The sequence below is a fragment of the Cervus canadensis genome, chromosome 23 (assembly GCF_019320065.1).
Source record: "Cervus canadensis isolate Bull #8, Minnesota chromosome 23, ASM1932006v1, whole genome shotgun sequence".
Lineage (NCBI taxonomy): Eukaryota > Metazoa > Chordata > Mammalia > Artiodactyla > Cervidae > Cervus > Cervus canadensis.
Window position 1 is genome coordinate 10,901,986 of NC_057408.1, and position 20,660 is coordinate 10,922,645.

Below are 20,660 nucleotides of genomic sequence, written 5' to 3' on the forward strand. Positions count from 1 at the left end.
TTCTTTACCGCCTGGGCCACCAGGGAAGCCCAGTGTTACTCTGATAACTACGGATAATGATTTCCTCTTAGAATGACATATTGCTGTGCTTCTTTGCTTCCTTTTCTTTAATAATGGACTTTGTGCAACAAATCAGTTTCTCTTTTGCTTTGGTTGTTGCAAAACTCTGGGCTCTGTTGTAGACAGATCACAACTTGGTTCACCACATTTTATTACTAGGATCTTGTGTTATTGCCCTTAACCAAGGCACCCATTGTCCTGTTTGTTAGAGCACCATAAATCCCTCTTAAAAAATAATCAAGATATGAGTGATACATAGAAATAATATGTAGTAGAACCTTCTATGGAATGACCAAATTATAAATGTTTCTTGAACACCTCTGAGAGTTGACTTTTTTATTTGGAGAGTCAAAATCCCAAGGTTTACCACCAAGAACCTACTGTATAGCACAAGGAACTGTACTCAATTTTATGTAATAAAATATAAGAAAAAATCATCTGAAAAAACATATATATATGTCTGTGTGTGTGTGTGTGTGTGTGTGTGCTAAGTCGCCTCAGTCATGTTCAACTCTTTGTGAGACCTTATGGACTAAAGCATCTGCCTGCAACGTGGGAGACTCGGGTTTGATCCCTGGGTCGGGAAGATCCCCTGGAGAGGGAAATGGCAACCCACTCCAGTGTTCTTGCCTGGGAAATCCCACGGACAGAGGAGCCTGGTGGCCTACAGTCCACAGGGTCGCAAAGAGTCAGACACTTCATTATTTCACACACACTTAAAACTTACATGATGTTGTAGATCAATTATATTTCAATTTTTAAAAGCACAAAATGTCATTCACTTCAACATTCAATTATGAGCTATTTGAGAACTTAAAGCCACGGGCAGATAACATAAGTCATGTGCTTTTACTAGTACAAGGCATTCTATCAGGTTTAATTGTTGATATTTTCCCCACTATAGTGGTATATGCAATTAAAATATATTAGTACTTTTCCTTTGGGTGGTATATGACTAGTGCTGTAAGATTCCTCAGTTCACTACTTGCTACTAAGTTCCCTTCAAACCCTCCTTCAGGACACCCACTCCCTTGCCTTATAATCCAGCAATCAGAGTTAACGTGCAGCATAGCAGTGACCTCTACCCTCTCAGGGATCCGGGCAATCCTCTGCTCTGATGGGATGGTGCCTGCATTTTATTAAATATTTAGAATATCACCCTTGAGTTTGTAATAGGTACAAAGTCATCTGTCTGACCCCTATCATTGTTACAACTAATAATGACTACTATTAGTTAATCGGTCTTCCCAGGTGGCTCACTAGTAAAGAATTCGCCTGCTAATGAGGAGACGTGGGTTCAAACCCTGGGTTGAGAAGACCCCCTGGAATAGGAAATGGTAACCTGCTCCAGTATGACTGATGGACTGAGCACACAGTTAATCACTTACTATGATCCAATTTAATTACCCATTGAGGGTGTCATTCAGTTCAGTTCAGTTCAGTCGCTCAGTCGTGTCCAACTCTTTGTGACCCCATGAATCGCAGCATGCCAGGCCTCCCTGTCCATCACCAACTCCCGGAGTTTACTCAAACTCATGTCCATTGAGTCGGTGATGCCATCCAGCCATCTCATCCTCTGTCGTCCCCTTCTCCTCCTGCCTTCAATCTTTCCCAGCATCAGGGTCTTTCCCAATGAGTCAGCTCTTTGCATCAGGTGGCCAATGTATTGGAGTTTCAGCTTCACCATCAGTCCTTCCAATGAACACCCAGGACTGATCTTCTTTAGGATGGACTGGTTGGGTCTCCTTGTAGTCCAAGGGACTCTCAAGAATCTTCTCCAACACCATAGTTCAAAAGCATCAATTCTTTGGCACTCAGCTTTCTTTATAGTCCTACTCTCATATCCATACATGACTACTGGAAAAACCATAGCCTTGACTAGACAGACCTTTGTTGGCAAAGTGATGTCTCTGCATTTTAATATGCTATCTACGTTGGTCATAACTTTCCTTCCAAGGAGTAAGTGTCTTTTAATTTCATGGCTGCAGTCACCATCTGCCCCAAAAAATAAAGTCTGTCACTGTTTCCCCCTCTATTTGCCATGAAGTGGTGGGACCAGATGCCATGCTCTTAGTTTTCTGAATGTTGAGCTTTAAGCCAACTTTTTCACTCTCCTCTTTCACCTTCATCAAGAGGCTCTTTAGTTCTTCTTCACTCTCTGCCATAAGGGTGGTGTCATCTGCATATCTGAGGTTATTGATATTTCTCCAATCTTGATTCCAGCTTGTGCTTCCTCCAGCCCAGAGTTTCTCATAATGTACTCTGCATATAAGTTAAATAAGCAGGGTGACAATATACAGCCTTGACGTACTCCTTTTCCTATTTGGAACCAGTCTGTTGTTCCATGTCCAGTTCTAACGGTTGCTTCCTGACCTGCATACAGGTTTCTCAAGATTTCTCAAGAGGCTGTCATTAGTAGGCCTATTTTACAAACGAGCCAACAGGCTCAGGGAACAGAAGTAACTCACATCAGGGAAAGCACCTAGGAAGCAGGGATGCAATTTTCCAACCAGGGTCAGATTCCATGTTTGGAGAAACTCTGCTATCCTGTGTGGGGTGGTCAGAGAAACAGCGTGGAGGGAGGAGGGGGTTTAGAGGATTTGACTCAGCAGTGAGGAGGAGGGGTCATTCCTGGCCGAGCGGGAGGGGATGTGTTTGGTTGGTGGGTGAATCTTGCTTACACACTCTTCCCATGTTCTGGATCCTTTCATTTTTGATCACTCCTAAACTAATCATAAGTAAGATCTCTGAAAGTTACATCTACTTTTAAAAAAATTTTAGGTCCCTAATAGACTTCATAGAAGTTCAACTACTGCACAGTAAATTGGGTCTTCTTTGCCCCACAAGGCACCATCTGGTTTAACAGTAGATGTCCTCTGGATTACTTCCCCATAGGAAATCCCTCCTTATCTGCTGCCTGGCCATTAACTTAAGTATAATTTTCATGCTTTCTATTCTAATTAGTTTGTGTGATGGTTTTTCCACTTTAGTTTTAGTTTATGAAGGAAAAAAACAAAACCCTAAAACATACAAAGGTCTAGCCTAGCAATAAGAATACAAAACTTTCTCAGACTTCAAGGGCCAGGACAAGTCAATACATCACAGCTGAGGGAAAACGTGAGCAATTCTGAGAACAATTTAGCGCAGATTAATTGGACACCTATTGTGGAAGCGAAGAGAAGCTTTGAAACAGAAGGAAGAAATCAAAGAGAAAGATGCTCTTTTTGGTGGTTTTTTCCTTATTCTTGTGTTTTATCCTCTCCTCTCCTGAAAGAAGTGATGAGTGTGCAGCTTAAGCTTTAGGCATCATGGTAAGGCTGGGAAAACAGAATGAACAGGAGAGCTGAGGTCACAGACTCTACAATTTCAAAAGGAGGATTCATCATCAGAGCAAAGTAACTGTTGCTGTGTAATCACTCAGTCATGTCCGACTTTTGTTAGACTGTAGCCTGTCAGGTTCCTCCGTCCATGGGATTCTCCAGACAAGAATGCTAGAGTGGGTAGCCATGCCCTTCTCCAGGGGGTCTTCCCAACCCAGGGATTGAACCTGGGTCTCCTGCATTGCAGGCAGATTCTTCACTGTCTGAGCCACTAGGGAAGCCCAGTGGTACTCAATTCTGTGATTTCATACAGGGTTCTGGTCATTCTTAACAATATCCCCCACCCCAACACCCAGTGGTCACCCCAGCATCCACTCAGTGATCAGTCTGATGCCTTATGACAATGTCATTGTTGTCTATTCACTCACCGCCTTTGGTGGTTACAGTTGGTTCTCTTTCTCGCTCCGATGGGAAAAACTCCCAAAGCTCTCCCATCCGCTGCCTCTCACTGCCACCCACCAGCCCTTATGTCAGTCCAGAGTCCCAAGCATCATTAAAGGGGAGGAAAAAAATAATCCTGTCCAGATTGGCTGGCTCCCTGGCCTGGGCTGGTTCAGACAGCTCTTGGCTTAGATACCCTGTCTTCCAAACACAATCTGTTTTCAAGATTCCTGGGCAATTTCAGGCCCAAGAGAGGGTTTGATTTGAACTTCACTAAGCCCAGTCTCCTCTGCGTTCCACTCCACTGAAGCCTAGTCAGCCCATTTACCCAGACTCAGTTTTTGGCCCACGTGACTAACTAAGCCCGTGTTCTTGGCTCCAGAATAATTTCTTGCCCTTTCCTGGGTTTGATGGTTTTTTTCTTTCTTCCATAACTTTGCTCTGCTGATGAGTTAAGCATGACTGCGTTTCTACTCCATTCTAGAAGATCTCGGAAATGGAAAACTACAGGAGATGCTGACTGACCGCCTTGCAAGCAGACCGGGCTCTTTTTTATGTGTAATTTAATGAATTCTTGCTGGCCGTGCGGAGGCTTCGTTGCTGCGCAGGCGCTTCTCTAGCCGCGGCAAGCAGGGGCTGCGCTCTGGCGGCGGTGTGCGGGCTTCCCATTGCGGGGCTTCTCTCGTGTCCCCTGGTGGCTGAGAGGGTAAAGCGTCTGCCTGCAATGCTGGAGACCCGCGTTTGATCCCTGGATCAGGAAGCTCCTCTGGAGAAGGAAATGACAACCCACACCAGTACTCTTGCCTGGAGAAGCCCATGGATGGAGGAGCCTGGTGGTAGGCTGCAGTCCATGGGGTCGCGAAGAGTCGGACACGACTGAGCGACTTCACGTTCTCTCTTTCTTTCTCTTGCTGTGGAGCGCGGGCTCTAGGGTGAGCGGGCTTCAGTAGCTGCGGTTCCCGGGTTCCAGGGCACCCGCTCAGTAGTTGTGGGGCGTGGGTTTGGTTGCTCTAAGACATGTGCGATCTTCCCAGATCAGAGACTGAACCGGTTATCTGCTACTGGCAGGAGGGATCTTCACTACCGAGCCACCAGGGAAGCCCAGATAGGTCTTCGCAAAGGACAAAGGTCAGCAGTTCCAGAATAGGGACCCAAACCTCACCTTTTTGGACCCCACGAGAACGCCAGATTCTGTCCAATGTGGATCCTACAACCGGCATAGTGCCAGAAAGGGCTGTAAAAACAAATGCAAAATGACTTTTGAAGCTCTCTGAACATTTTTTTTTCCTCTAAATGAGTAGCGTGGCCCCCCTTTGTGTCTGCCTGTGCTTTCATCTTCTATGAGGACCTGGCACCTGACTCTCTGGCTCTAAAAAGCAATACACAGTTCTCTTCTTTCTCAGGGTCTTTGAATACATTTTGATACCTTCTTGGATCATCCTAAGAATATCCTTTCCTGGCTCTTCTGCGCACAAGCATGCCCTCCGAGGATGTCAGAGGCCCATTTGCTCCGTGATGCTGTTTTTTCATAATTCTCCTGTGGCATCTCTCATTAGCAGCTCTGACAGTTCTCAAAGTAAGGGCTGCTCCATTTTTAAGCTAGAAAACTTCCAGTTAATTTAGCAAAACTATAAATAAATTGTATGCATACCAATGGAAAAAAAAAAGTTCTTTCCTCTGCCACCACCCCCATCATTTTCAGGATGATGGCTCTGTTCCGGAAGACTGAGGTTTTCAGAAATCAGGCCTCCAGACAAGTGGGGACTTCTAGTATTATCATTCTGGTTTCCAAAAATTATGTTAGAATAATATTCTAAAGTAATAAAGTAAATAAGATAAGTGATGACAATTCAATTCAAATACAGATAAGCTGGACCCCAACTTCCCTGGTCTTAACCACGTGTATAGAAGCCTAGATCAAAACTATGACTTTTATTTTTAAAATAGTTTTTAAAATAAAATATATTTAAAAACTTAAAATTTATTTTATACTTCTGTTAAGCTTTTTAAAATTTTTTGGAAAATATGCTAATGATTAATCTTACGAGAAATAAACCACCAGCTTTTTTTTTTTAACTAAACAACAACAAAGTTTAATTAAAGTGAGTTACAAGAATGCTGATACTAAATATGTTGCTTTTCATGGCAAAGTTCTTTTGGTACATACTGACATTTCAAATATACAAAGGTAAGACAATCCAGTAAGCTTAGATTCCAGGGAACGTCTCCTGGTCAGAAGGTAATCATTTCAGTCTAATTTTGTGCACATGAAACCACCAGCTTTTTATCAGAGTCTCAATAATGATTTAATCAATTAAAAACCACTAATCTACATGGACTTATGAGAATGCTTTAGTCCAGGAAAAACAAATGGTATTCTGTTCCCCTCTGTGGCCCCTCTGATCTGTGGAATGATAGTGGTTTGGAGTGCTAGACTGAGAAAGATTCTGAAGCATTGTTGGATAAGCAGAAAAAAACAAGTACTAGAAATATCTGCTGTGACTTCATCTAGATAATGATTTGAACAATCTATTTTAAAAAATCATGAGACATCAGGGAACTTTGAATGCTGAACATTTGATGATATTAAGGAATTATTAATGCTTTAGCTGTGATAATGGTGTTGTGATTATGTTTTTGTGATTGTTTCTTTCAAAAACACATTCTAAAATATTTACAGATGAAAGACTATTATGTTGGTGATTTGTTTCAGAAACGATGGAGGAATGGGAAATGATGTTGGAAAGGGAAGTAGGTGGAGGAGAAGAGAAAACCAGATTGACTTGAGCTGATCACTGCCAAGGAATCATTAAAATATTCAATCTTGCATAATACAAAATTTACTTTTTTAAAAAAGGTGAATCAAAAATGATTTTAAAGGAAAGTAAAAGAAGTACCTACCATGGTATGGTGAGTAGGGTCAAGTTGAAAGAGTGATAGAGATGGGGCAGTGAGATCTCACTATACACTAAAAGTGAACTCTGTCTTCATCTAATCAACGAGGAAACTGGTTCAGAGAGGAAAGTGACTTGCTCAAAATCAGATTGCTAGAGAAAAGAACTTAGGTCATGTCCAGGCTCCAAAATTTAATAGCCTCTTCATTATATCCACCCCACCCTACAAGTTTTTAATGGCTCGATGTTAAAGGGTAAGCCCCATTCAAATATCTTTCATGCCCCTCTGGGTCCAAAGTGTCCCGAAGAATGGTGCACACAATTCTATGTCAACTAATCAGAAAGGTCTTTTTAGAGCTATTTACCCTGGAGGAGGGCATGGCAACCCACTCCAGTATGCTTGCCTTGAGAATCCCCATGGACAAAGGAGCTTGGCGGACTTCAGTCCATGGGGTCGCAAAGAGTTGGACACGACTGAGCGACTGAACACAGCACAACACTATTTAGCTTAATTGTATTTTAACTGTAGTTTTATACATTGTAGTTTATCAAATGACTGCAGAGTCACGGGCAATTGTAAGAAACAATACAGAGAGATGCTGTGTACGTTTTCTCAGTTTCTGTTAGAGGTGGCACCTTTCAGAACTAGAGTAGAATGCCACAGCCCGGAGATTAGCATGGATGCAACTGACCAATCTTACTTGAATTTCCCTAGATCTGTATGCACTAATTTGTGTGTGTATTTAATCCTATGCCATTTTATTAATGTGTATATTCCTGTAGTCACTACCTTGGTCAAGATACACAGGAGATTCATCACCATAAAGAGCCTCACAAAGGGATGTTTTAATACATCATTACCACTGAGCATGACAATCAAAACCAAAGACATTATTGCCAACACATAAATACTTTATTTTCCACATGGATAGGGACCTGAGTAATCAAGAGAATGAGGCTAACCAAATGTGGAATATGAGTAAAAGAGGATGAAAGAAAATTGGTCCAGGTACATAAATGGATCCCATGTTTTAAAAGTCAAGAATATTTTAAGAAAGTATTTTATAAAGCTGTATATAATAATGAACTCCATGTTTCACACATTCAAATGATCATATTTGTCATCTTTTTTCTCCTATAGCAAATGACTTAACTTTTCTCAGATGGATTTTTTCATCTGTAAATGTGGATAATTATACCTATTTACGGGGCAACTTGTGAAGATGAAATGAGATAATATATAAGAAAGTACTTTAAAAATGGCAGAGTACCACTACTATTAAAAGTACTGTGATGATTTTCATGAAGATAACACAAGTGATAAATAATTAAGCTGGCACAAAGAATTTATTTTTGAAGGGAGTCTTAAAGGATATATCATATGGTCAATACTAGTTTATCCATCTACCATACATCTTACTCCTATTGGCCTATAAAAACAGTCACTGATACTCTGTATGATAATTCAGGAAAGCTGAACAATTTTTATGCATCTTTATCTCATCCAAGGAAGAGCCCAGTGAGAGTATTCAAACTATCAGGGACAAAAAGGATCTTGCTTTAGTTAATCGCTTAGTTGTGTCTAACTCTTTGTGACCCCATGGACTGTAGCCCACCAGGCTCCTCTGTCCATGGAAGTCTCCAGGCAAGAAAACTGGCATGGGTAGCTATTCCCTTCTCCAGGAGATCTTCCCAACTCAGGGATCGAACCCGAGTCTCCTGCAGTGCAGGCAGATTCTTTACCAGATGAGCCACCAGGAAAGGATCTTAATCCAACTGATAAAGGAATATTTTGGCTCCCAAAAATATCAAGGGACTTTTGAATGTGATTTGATATTTTATTCTATTCTAAATCTTTCATATAATCTCTTGCACATAGAGTAATTGTGAGTTTTCACTTTAATATTTGATTGACCAGCACACTGCATTTCAGAAGAAATTGGTACCCCAGAGAGGTAGCAATATGGCAGGTTTGGAAAGACTGAGATCGTGAGCCAAAAGCTATGAGCCCAGAACAGGCCCTGCTACTAAAGGTGATACTTAACCTCTTCAAGTCTTATGAGGAACTAAGGGGTTAACCCATCAAATTCTTTTGAGGTTTACATTTTTTTTGTCTCCACCAAGTGTTTAAGCTCTTCTCCACTGATAATTACCTGTCTCCATCAGCTCTCAGGAAAGTGGAAACACTAAATCAAGCACTCTCCTAGTGCACTTGTCCACTTAAGGCAATTCATTAGTTATAGGAACTATTTTTATTCCTACCAGGTAGCAGAGTTTCAGTTTTTAAACAGCTCTTATGGACTCTTCTCTTTTCAATTACCACCCTCCCTCCCACCCCCCGACCTCTACGACCTCCCCAAGCAGAAACCAACCTGGAAGGAGCAGATCTTAGTTAAATTTTTGGAAGCGGTAGCCTTGCCTGATAGGCTCTATTTAAACATTACTTCTAGAATTAAATGCCAAATCCTCAGTTCTTTGCACTGCTTCATTAGTTATTAATGAGGCAACATATTTGTTCAAAATTTATGATTGTTGATTTGCTCCCATCACTGTATGAAATATTAACATAGCATTTGTACTTGCAACCATTTGCAGACATTAGATTGTGTATTTGCATATTCATGAACACTCATAAATGTTTAAGGAGACAGCACAGAAAGCATGGGAGCTGTCAGACAGCCAGTAAAAAGGCATATTTACAGCGTTAATAAGTATTTGAGTTTATAGGCCAAAACGATGAGTAACAAATTAAGTGAATTTCTGGTTTGCCTATTGCAGAGAACTAGGGATTTTGCCATTTTTTAAAGCTTTGCAAACTTAAAATTCATTTCATAGATGCTGAATCGATGCTTATTGTTTCCTCACAAAATGTATGGCCTTGCTGCAAAGAAATTCCTAGAAGTGTTAGGCTTTTAGAGATTTCATTTTCTCCCTTGCTGATTCATAGTTTCTCTACCATGGGCTTCCTGTCTCTCAAAGTAATGTGGAAAGGCAAATGAGTCATATGCTGAGCCATAATTATTTCTTATTTTAGTTCCACTGAGGAACCTGGACAAATGCATCTTCTGGTGTTATGACCCCAGCCAGTGTACTTGACTTAGTCTATCAACCTATAAAAAAACTTGGACTTGAAGGTTACGAGGTACATGGAACATTAATGGACAATGAGAGGGAGAAGCATAAAACATCCAACTAACACCTGATTTACAAATAATCTACGCATACAAATGGTCACTAATAGCCCATCAAATCCACTGTGTTACAGGGAACTTCACTCCTTGCATGATGAAAAACCTAGGAACTTTAGGAAGTTTCTTGGGTCAGTAATGAGGAAAGTATTACTTTGGATCTCTACCTCATGCTGTACACAAAAATTCAATTCCAGATGTATTAAAATAACTGGAGATTAAGGAAATAACTGTAAAGTTTATATTATATGAAACCAAAACAGATACATATCTACATGACCTCAGGGCAAGGAAGAAAGAATCCACCCACCTTATGGGAAGTGTCATTCCCTGGACCACACCATTGTTAAAAGTCTCAAACATCACCTCTGGGTAGATGGAAGTGTAAGGTAGTTCTCCATATCCTCGTACCAGCAGAAGAAAGGGGTCGTGGATTAGCATGTGCCTCGTAGCTGGCTACTGTGTAATGCCTTAATCGTTCTGTGGGTCACTGCTGAAATCTGCAACTGGTAGATTTGGGAGCTTTTCCTTCTTGGCTCAGGAAGGACTTGATGGCCTGCTCTCGTGACCTAGAGCCACGCTGTTTAACTCTGAAATCTGGAAGTGATTTTCATTTGATGTGTACCCTGGGTTGCAACCTCCTTGGCAGGCCAAGGCAACAAGGCCAGTTTTCCCCAGTAATCTCATTACGGTAATTCAGATTACAGTCACCCCCAGTAATCTCATCCGCTGGAAATACCACCACCTTCCTTCTGTGTTTCTCCATAGAGCAGGTTGGAACTTCTAGATATTTTGGAAGACATAGGAAACTAAGTGGGTTTCCCTGATGGCTCAGCCGTAAAGAATCCACCTGCAATGTAGTACATGTGAATTTGACTCCTGGGTCAGGAAGGTCCCTGGAGAAGGGTTTAACTATCCACTCCAGCATTCTTGCCTGGAGAATTCCATGGACAGAGGAGCCTAGCAGGCTACAGTCCATGGGGTCGCAAAGAGTCAAACGTGACTGAGTGACTGAGCAGGAAACTAAGTAGGCTAGAGGGCCTGATTCAACTTGTGTTAGTTACTCAGTGGTGTCAGATGTCCATACAGCTTATTCCTTCAAAGTCACCTTTTAAAAGAGGATTTCCTTGGCCAGCATCCAATAAAACATATTTTTCATCAATTCATAAATCTCTTATCCTGCTTTATTTTCTGCCTAGAATTTTATAACCTGATGGGCTATTTATTGGTTTGTTTTGTTTATTACTTATTACTTTCCTGGAAATAGAAAATAAGATTCATTTAAAGAAGAGCTTTCTCTGTTTTCTACACTACTGTACCTATACGGGAATCACAACAAATATACGTTGAATTAATAAATGAATTTCTTCTGATTGGCAGAGGTTAAAATACGTGTTTATGTGTGAGTGTGTTGTGTGTGCATGTGTGTATATGTGGTGTGTGTGTGTGCACATTCTCTCTGACTTACCAAAGGCTACGTGCATGGGAGGTTAGACTTCACTCCCTTCTCAGAAAGTCAACGTGCTTTTCTCTGTAGCCTTTGTGTCATCATGGCTGCAGGGAAAGGAGCAGAGGAAATGTATTTCTGGAAAGAGATGGGATGATGTAGAGGGGAAAAAATTGACCTGTTAGTCCAAGATAACTGTGGGGAAGGGAAGGGAGAGAAAGATGCAGAGAAGAGATCAGAGACAAACTTAACAGACTCATGCTCCATGTTACCCTCTCACCTTGGTGGGAATCACAAAATCTGAAGGTATAGAGAGTTTCTCTGTTTCTTAGGTAATATTCTGAAAGGAGACCATATCATACAGTAATCACCTACCCGCTCTACACCAATCTATGAATCAAAATAAAATTGCTGCTATGGCAACTAAGGGGGGGCAAGTTGAACCCTTGGTGGCCTTCCCTGGTGGCTCGGTAAAGAGTCTGCCTGCAATGCAGGAGACCTGGGTTCAATCCCAAGATTGTTGGAGGCAGAGAAGACAGTGAGTCAAGGGCCCTGAGGCAAGAGCCTCCGGGGCACATTTCAGGATTATTAAGGAGGCCACCATAGTGAGAGAGGAAGGGGAGAACAGGTGAGGTCCGGGAGATGGTGGCAGGAAGAATCATAAGTTTGGGTCACAAATTCAGATTGTATTCTGTATGATTCAGGAAGCCATTGCAGAATATCTAGCGGCAGAGTGATCCAATCTCATGTTGATTTTCAAAGAATCCTTCTGGCTCCTGTGTTGGGAACGTACTGTGTGGGGCAAGTGTGAACGCTGAGAGACCAACTCGGAGGCTCTTGCAAAAATCCAGGTGAGATGGGCTCAGACCAAGGAATTGGCTGCAGAGGTGGAGAGAAATTGTTGCATTCTACAGATAGGTTGAGAGTAAAGTCAATGGGATTTGGCTATGGAGAGTGAAAAGATAGATAAGAATGATTCTGAGCCTGGGACCTGAGAAACTTGAATAATGTTGAGATGAGGAAGACAGTGGGAAGAACAGTTTGGAGCTGGGGATCAGAGTTCAGTTTTGGACACGGGTGGGATACGTTTCTCAACCAGAGAGAGGTGTTGAATAGCTGACTGGATATATGATTCTGGAGTTAATAGAGTAAGTCAAGGATGAAGCTAAAATATGAGAGTCATTGGTGTAGCGATGACATATGAAGCCATTGTAACTGGATGAGATCACCTAGAGTGGGATTTGAGACAGAAAAGAAAATAGGGGTGGGCATTAATCCTCCTAGCAGTCACTATTTAGAGGTCATGGATCTGAGAATAATCTAGAAAAAGGAGACAAAGCAGTCACTGGGCAAGAGGAAAATGAGAAGGACATTGAAATAAAGAATTTCAAGAAGTAAGCGGTGTGTCAAGGGTGGCTGGTCAGTGGAAGTGGAGGAGGGAGAATTGGCCACTGACAATGACATGCAGGAGCCAACGGGGCTTGGTGAGGTCAGGGTCTGTGGGGCCTTAGCATGATGGTTCACCAGAGAAAGGGGAGGGGGAGAATGGTTTTGAGAGCAAGCGAATTTTGACATAGATGTCTTCAAGCCTTTATTTACCCTATGGCCTAGTAAGGTTGCTCCCTACGAAGGGTGGAACAAAGTAGAGAAGCCACCTTCTCTTTCTCCTGGAAAAGGGCCTGTCCTGAGTAGTCTAGCCCAGGAATGCAAGTTTTTAAAGTTCTTACACAGCAAGCCATGAGCTCTGTCTGCACCACTGAACCCAAATATGCTTAAGGAATGGAATGCATCTTTGTTAAATCAGTGACTCCATTACATCCTATTGCCAGCTCCATCCTCCAGCCCCTCCACTGATGCTCCAGAAGCACAGTCTTGAGTGAAATGGGCAGCCTGCCTGTGGGGGAGATGAGAGGGGAGACTCTAGCCTATTCATGCAGGTTGGAGAGCAAAGGGTGAAGGGGCTTGTTAAGTAGCATAACTAATATAGCTTCTGTTTATCTAACCCCACGTTCCAACAAGCTCTGTGGACCTTAAAGGCTCATGCCTTCTCCATACTATGAAGTAAGGAGTCTGGTTCCTTGGACTCTGTTCTCTGTATGAAAAAAATAATATGAGCAGGAATTCTCCAGTGATCCAGTGGTTAGGGCTCCTTGCTCTCACTGCCGAGGATGGGGGTTTGATCCTTGGTTGGGGAACTAAGATTCCAGAAGTCGCACAGCATAGCCAAAAAAAAAAAAAAGTGACAAACTAAAGATTGTGATAGTCTCAGAGCCATGGGTTATTTAGCATGATTGGAGCACCTTTGTGCCTGAGGAACTCACCAGGATGAAGGAGCCACATTAGAATGTAATTTGCATGGAGGAAATTGGACTAGAACGGTTAACTCTGCAGTCTAAGGATAAATATGTAAATGTGAAACTGACCTGAGCTTTGCATATGGGGATCGATATTGGGTTGTGTGAGAGCTTAGCCCCTGGCTTTGTGTTCTGACTCCACTCAGGACACATGATTTAACTGTAATAGAACCAATTGAGGATTCAATGATGTAACACATATAAAGGATTTAGAATAGAGCTTCCACAGAACAAGCACTCATTAATGACATTTCAAAAAATATGTTTATATAATATTACTAGTACTAATTTTATTATTATTATTATTTAAGGAAGGTAAAAGAATACATAAATATGTACATATGCATGTACATATATACATACATTTCTGGCTCATTTTATCAAGAGAGAGAATAAATATTGCACTAGCTTTCTTCTACTTATAGAGATGGTTGTTTGAGGAAGGAAGGCCCTTATCGAGGAACAGGAAATTGTCTTTTAATTAGCTACTTTAAAAACTTTAGCCCAAAGTTCAGTGCTTAACACATTAGACGATGATTTCTTGATCATGTAATAGCATTGAGTGGCTGAACAGTTTGGCGAGCAGTCCTCCTCCACATCATTGTTCAAGGACCCAGACTGATGCCAAATGCAATGTGTGACTTTCAAGGTCACCCTGCAGGTCATCCCCATTTTCAGAAAGGGAAAAATCTGGAAGAGCATGGAGAGCGTATGTGTTGTGGGGAGAGGATTAGTATGGAACAGGTCTAGGAACAAACCACAGCATTTTTCCTTCATTTCATTGGGTGGAACTCAGTTGTAACACAAATCTCAACCAAAGTGAAAGTGAAGTGAAGGTGTTAGTCACCCAATCATGTCCATCTCTTTGCGACCCCATGGACTGTAGCCTGCCAGGCTCCTCTGTCCGTGGGATTTCCCAGGCAAGAATACTGGAGTGGGTTGCCATTTCCTCATCCAGGGGAACTTTTCCACCCAGGGATCAAACCCATTTCCTGTATTTCCTGTGTTTATTTATAAGAACAGAAAAGCGCACAGCTCTCATTGGATGTTGGGCCCACACTAAGCCAGCATAATCTTGATCCTTATCTTAATTGCATCTGCAAAGACCCATTTTATGTCAGTGTAAATTAGGATATTGGTTACCTTAATCAACAATATAAGTCAGTATTGGGACTTCCCTGGCAGTTCAGTGCTTAAGACTTCAACTTCCGACGCAGAGGGTGCAGGTTCCATCTCTAGTCGGGGAGCTGAGATCCCATACACCTCACAGCCAAAAAATCAAAACAGAAATCAGAAGCAATATTGTAACAAATTCAAAGATTTAAAAAATGGTCCACATCAAAAAAATCTTTTAAAAAATGTCATTCAGTAGAGTTGAACCATAAAGAAAGCTGAGCACCGAAGAATTGATGCTTTTGAACTGTGGTGCTGGATAAAACTCTTGAGAGTCCCTTGGGCTGCAAGGAGAGTCAACCAGTCCATCCTAAAGGAGATCAGTCCTGAACATTCACTGGGAGGACTGATGCTGAAGCTGACGCTCCAATAATTTGGCCACCTGATGCGAGAAACTGACTCATTGGAAAAGACCCCGATGCTGGGAAAGATTGAAGGCAGGAGGGGAAGGGGACGACAGAGGATGAGATGGTTGGATGGCATCACCGACTCAATGGACATGAGTTTGAACAAGCTGCAGGAGTTGGTGATGGACAGGGAGGCCTGGCGTGCTGCAGTCCATGGGGTCGCAAAGAGTCAGACACGACTGAGTGACTGAACTGAACTGATAATACATAATATCTACCTTTATATCATTATAGATATCTTCGAAGATTAAAAAGGAAGGAAGAAGGTCCAGTGAAGAAATAATGACTGATTTAACTTTTGAGAACTCAGTAATTGCTAATAGTGGTTTCATAAATGTTAACAATTACAGTTTATGAGGAAAGCACTTAGTTGAGGCTCTAATCACAAGAGAAATCGTTCACAGTGACTGATGAGGAATGGTTCAGGTCAATCCAGCACCAACAGTACCCTTCCTTGTGAACGACTATGAGACTGGATGCTGCAGCTGGAGTTGATCAGAGTTATTCTGAGATCAAAGTTCAGGGCTTCAGTGTCTCAGATCCTTCTCTTGGGTATCAATGAAATACGCCAGTATTTGAGGACGTCATCTCCCATGGACTCTTCTGTGTCACATCCCTCTGCCTGGTTGTCACCCCTCAATAGAGTGCTGTTCCTAGTGATCACCAGTTTGCAAGGTCAGCCTGGGCAGAACCATGTGAAAGGCTTGTCATCAGGCTCTCTACTGTAACTTCATTATGGTTTTTCTAGAGCTTGCCTTTCCCTTTTCTCTGAGCTTCTGTCTGCTGCCATGGCCTTGAGATTTTCCACTCGGGAGGAAAGATTTCATCAGTGCTTTACTGTTGATTTAATTTGATGCCTCCTTTCCCAGAACTATTTACATGCTTTCTCTGTTTCCAGGAGGAAAGAAGAAAAAAAGGAAACGAGGTTAAAAAGGAAAATTCCAAATGCCTTGGTCCCTGTGTAGGGGAGATATTTTGCAACAAAGATTTCCTATCGTCCCTGGAGTCCCCTTTCACAAGAAAGCAGGCAGCCCCTTCCATAAAAGCACCCAGCCCTTCCCAACCTGAAATGGTAATAATGCTGGCATTTAGAAGACACCCTGCAGTGTAGACATTCACATCTCAGACCAGGATTCGTCATTCCTGATACCAGATGGTATTCAAGACACGGGATTTCCACCCTTGCTCCTTTAGTGTTATTCCCTTTTGCAAACAAAAGCTTTTTACATGGTGAGTAATTTGTAAAGCATAAATTGGACTCATAAATGGATATTTATTTTTACGTAAATCTTGGCAAACTGAGGCAGCTACTTTACAGAGGTGATTAAAATTTAAAAGGCAGTATTGTGAGTAGAAGATAATAAAAGGTTGTTATTTACAATGGCACTATTTACAATAAAATGCTAAATTTATTTTAATAAATAATAATTTTATATTTATGGACAGTCATTTATAGACAAGCAATAAAAACTTCCATTCCTGCTTACTGGATTTTTCTGTACGGCATATAAATCAAATCCTTCACTCAACGCTGCATTCATACTTTGAGCTTGCTGTGTTTTATCTGAGTAGTCAAGTCTGTTGTTTCTTAAATCTGTTCTCTCTATAATAAATGACTTTATTGATTTGGTTTGAGCTCAGCTCCAAATATAGCAGAATAACACTAATGGTCCAAGAAAGAGAGGGAAATGAGAGAGCATTTTATCAGCATGTTTCAGAGTCACAGGTAAAAACCATGGTGGTTAGCAATTTCTTTGTACAGTAACCGCTTACAAAGACTTTAAACAGGAGGCTGTTAATAGCAGAGCCCAAGTCACCATGTTTTCTTCAGGTTCTGACTTTGGGTGACTTTTTTATTTTTTAATAAGTTTTTTACTTGATTATTTTTAATAACTTTGATGACGAAGGGAAAGTTTTCCTGTGAGGGGCTAAAAATTATGTGGTTGGCCATTTTCCAAAGTTCTGCCTTGTTCTATCACAGAAAATGTCCTATCCTAGTTTTAACCCCAAAGGCAAAATTGTCAAAGTAATTTTAATGGATTTTTTAAAAAATTCACTAAGTTGGAATGAGAAAAGTCAACCTATGCTGAGATATTATGCCTATCTTTTTATTTATTCAGTGAAGAATTATTTATTGAGCACATACTATATGCTAGTAAGTACTGCAGTGAGAGCAAATTGTTAGGAAGTTGGCTGATTCCTAGGAAAGCGCTGGGGGCCAATGCATGTCCAAAGGCATCTGCTGCAGTAATGAATGGATGATGTGCAAGAAGTTCTGTGTCTGTTGACATAAAGTGTGGGTGGGGATGGTCAAGACATGAAGAAGCAAATTCTTTCTCACGGGAAGAGGACGGAAGCAGGGGAACTTGGATGCACTTGGCCAGGACTCTTGTTTTTATCAACTTCCGATTATCATCACCCAGTTGGACCTTAAAGGTAGCTCTGACGACGGAGTGAGAATCTTGTGGACACTTAGGGATGAACTTGGGACACCTGGCCCTTGCCTTGTGCTTCCTTCTGCCTCAAAATATCATAATCTATAAAATGTTACAACCAAATATGGAATGCTACAAGTAAATAATGAATTCATTGGCTCGGTTTACCTGTTTTCATGGCTGATCTAAGCTTTAGATCTATTCTTATTTCCAGTACTATAAATACATGCTTGATATGGGGACAAACACGGGGTTTTCTTTTGGCTTTGCACCATGAATCCAAAGTGTATTAGACTGTGACCCCAGTGACTCATGTCTCCCAGTAGTCGTGCCTGTTTGATCCTCTCCCACACTGACACTTGGCTTGGTCAGCAGGGTATTACCAAACACAGTGTCTATAAAAGATGAATATCATACTAAGTGAATAAACCAGACAGAAAAATACAAATATCATATGTGATTGCTTTTATGTGAAATTTAAAAAGAATCATGCAAATGAACTCATGTGCAAAACAAAAATAGACCTACAGACATAGAAAACAATTTATGATAATCAAAAGGGGAAAGGCAAAGGGGAGGGATAAATTAGGAATTTGGGATTAACATATGCTCACTACTATATATAAAATGGATAGCCAACAGTGACCTATTGTATAGCACAGGGAACTATACTCAATATTTTATAACAACCTATAAGGGAAAAGAATCTGAGAAAGAATATATATGTATGGATATATGTATATACTGATATATATATGTATGATATATATACATGTATATACTGATGTATATATATATGTATGTGTGTGTGTGTGTGTGTTTGTATAACTGAATCATTTTGCTGTACTGCTAGAACTAATACCACATTGTAAATCAACTATACTTCAATTAAAAAGTTAAAAGGCCTATGAAATCCAAGAGAGAGAGACAGAGAGGGAAGAGAGAGAAAGAGAGAAATGAGTAAGTGCTTGCTCATTAGGGCTTGTCCTCTTAGAATGCTCACTGCTGGAATCCAGCTGTCATGTAAAGAAGCCCAGAGTTGTCACGGAGAGAGAGGAGAGAAATTACAGTCTTCAAGCCACCCTCACCAATGTCCCAGAAATAGCTGGAGCTTTCTAGGTAATCCCACCCCCAGATGCCATTTGACTGCAACCATATGAAACAGTCTATGAGACCAGCAGAAGAACCAGCTAGCTGAGCCCCAGCCATTCACAGAGTCCTAAGGAAGGTTGTTATTTTAAGCTACCACATTTTGAGGTAGTTTGTTCAAATACCTGAAACATCAAGGGACTTTTAAAAAGAAGGAAAAAAGAGAAATAAGAGGAGGAAAAAAAACCCACCAAAATTTACTCCTATACATCTGAAAGTTTATACCAAATAAGTTAACAAGACTTGTTGAGAGCTTTTCAGATCTTAAAAATTTCCTCAGCTTTATATATAACTTTTAAAATTAATTATATTGTCACTGTCTAATATATACAAGTAGCAGATTCCAAAATCAGCCTCCCAGTGGAAAATTCACCCATGCAGATGATCAATTGTGGAAATCTGTGTGCAACTCTGTGAAAGAGCATCAAATTTAGAACCAATGGCAAGGCCTTAGGAAGTAACTATTCCGTCTCAAGGCCCATATTAGCTGAAAATTGCTCTGGTGGCGTTATAAGCTGACATCTGCAGAGAATTTGCAGCAACCACTGTTATCTAACACCTGCTTCTCCAACTAAGAATACTGACCTTTTTGAAGTTTAAACGAAGGATAGTTTTTAAATTTGTTTCTCTTACATTAACGTCAATCTTTGCATTGTCCTTGGACATTCAACCCTAAATCATGTAGCACACTTTCAGTTTAATCACACCGAGATGAATCCAGTAGTCAAGGAAGGGTTGTCAGAAATGGCTTAGAAAGAAGAGCCTGGGGGTAACGTGATGGGCTTTCCTGGTGGCTCAGCCAGTGAAGAATCAGCCTGCAATGCAGGAAACCCTGGTTTGATCCCTGGGTCAGGAAGATCCCCTGGAGAAGGGAATGGCTACCCACCCCAGTGTTCTTGCCTAGAGAATTACATGGACGGAGGAGCCTGGTGGGCTACAGCCTGTGGGGTCCCAAAGAGTTGGACATGACTGAGTAACTAAGATTTTCACTTTTTCAAAATGATGGAAGCAGAAAAAGCAGATATTGGAGAGTTGTGGTCCTCTTTGTTGGCAGTAATTCCTCCACAATTTCTCTTCCTAACAGAGAACTGAGAGTGCTTCATCCTTGTATTTCTCAGGGGATTCTGGGAGTTTGAAGAGGCCAAATTTTCCTACCTGCAGCTTAAAGATTAAAGTTTTAGACACTTCCTGTAAGACTGCTTCTCCTGGGTTACTGATAGACTGAGGACAGGAACTACTGACTGCCCTGAATGGTAAAAAAATTTGGCCCTATTTGGGGTCATCTTGCTCCATGGACAGCAGCTGCCCACCATGATGTCACGGGATATTAATGGTAAATAAACCTCTGATGCTCGGGAAGAATTTGAAAGGAAAGGAGCATGAATCATGAATTCTTAGGTCTAGCTGAGGAAAGACATATTCAGAAAAAATATTAGTTCATTAGAAGAACTTGGCATTCAAATAAAACCTAAGTTAACCAGGCTCTTCGGGGAATGTCCATTTTGAAAATTTAACTTTCTTATATTTTATAAGTTGCACAGTTTCCTTTTGCTGCTGTAACCAAGTACCACAAACAGTGGCTTAATTAAAACAACACAAATTTATTATCTTACAGTCCCTAGATAACTAATAAGGAGCTACTGTGTAGCACCAGGAGTTCTACTCAATACTCAGCGATGACCTATATGGGAAAAGAATCTAAAGAAGAGTGGATACCTGTATATGTATCACTGATTCACTTTGCTGTGTACCTGAAACTCAGCCAACATTGTAAATCAACTATACTGCCAAT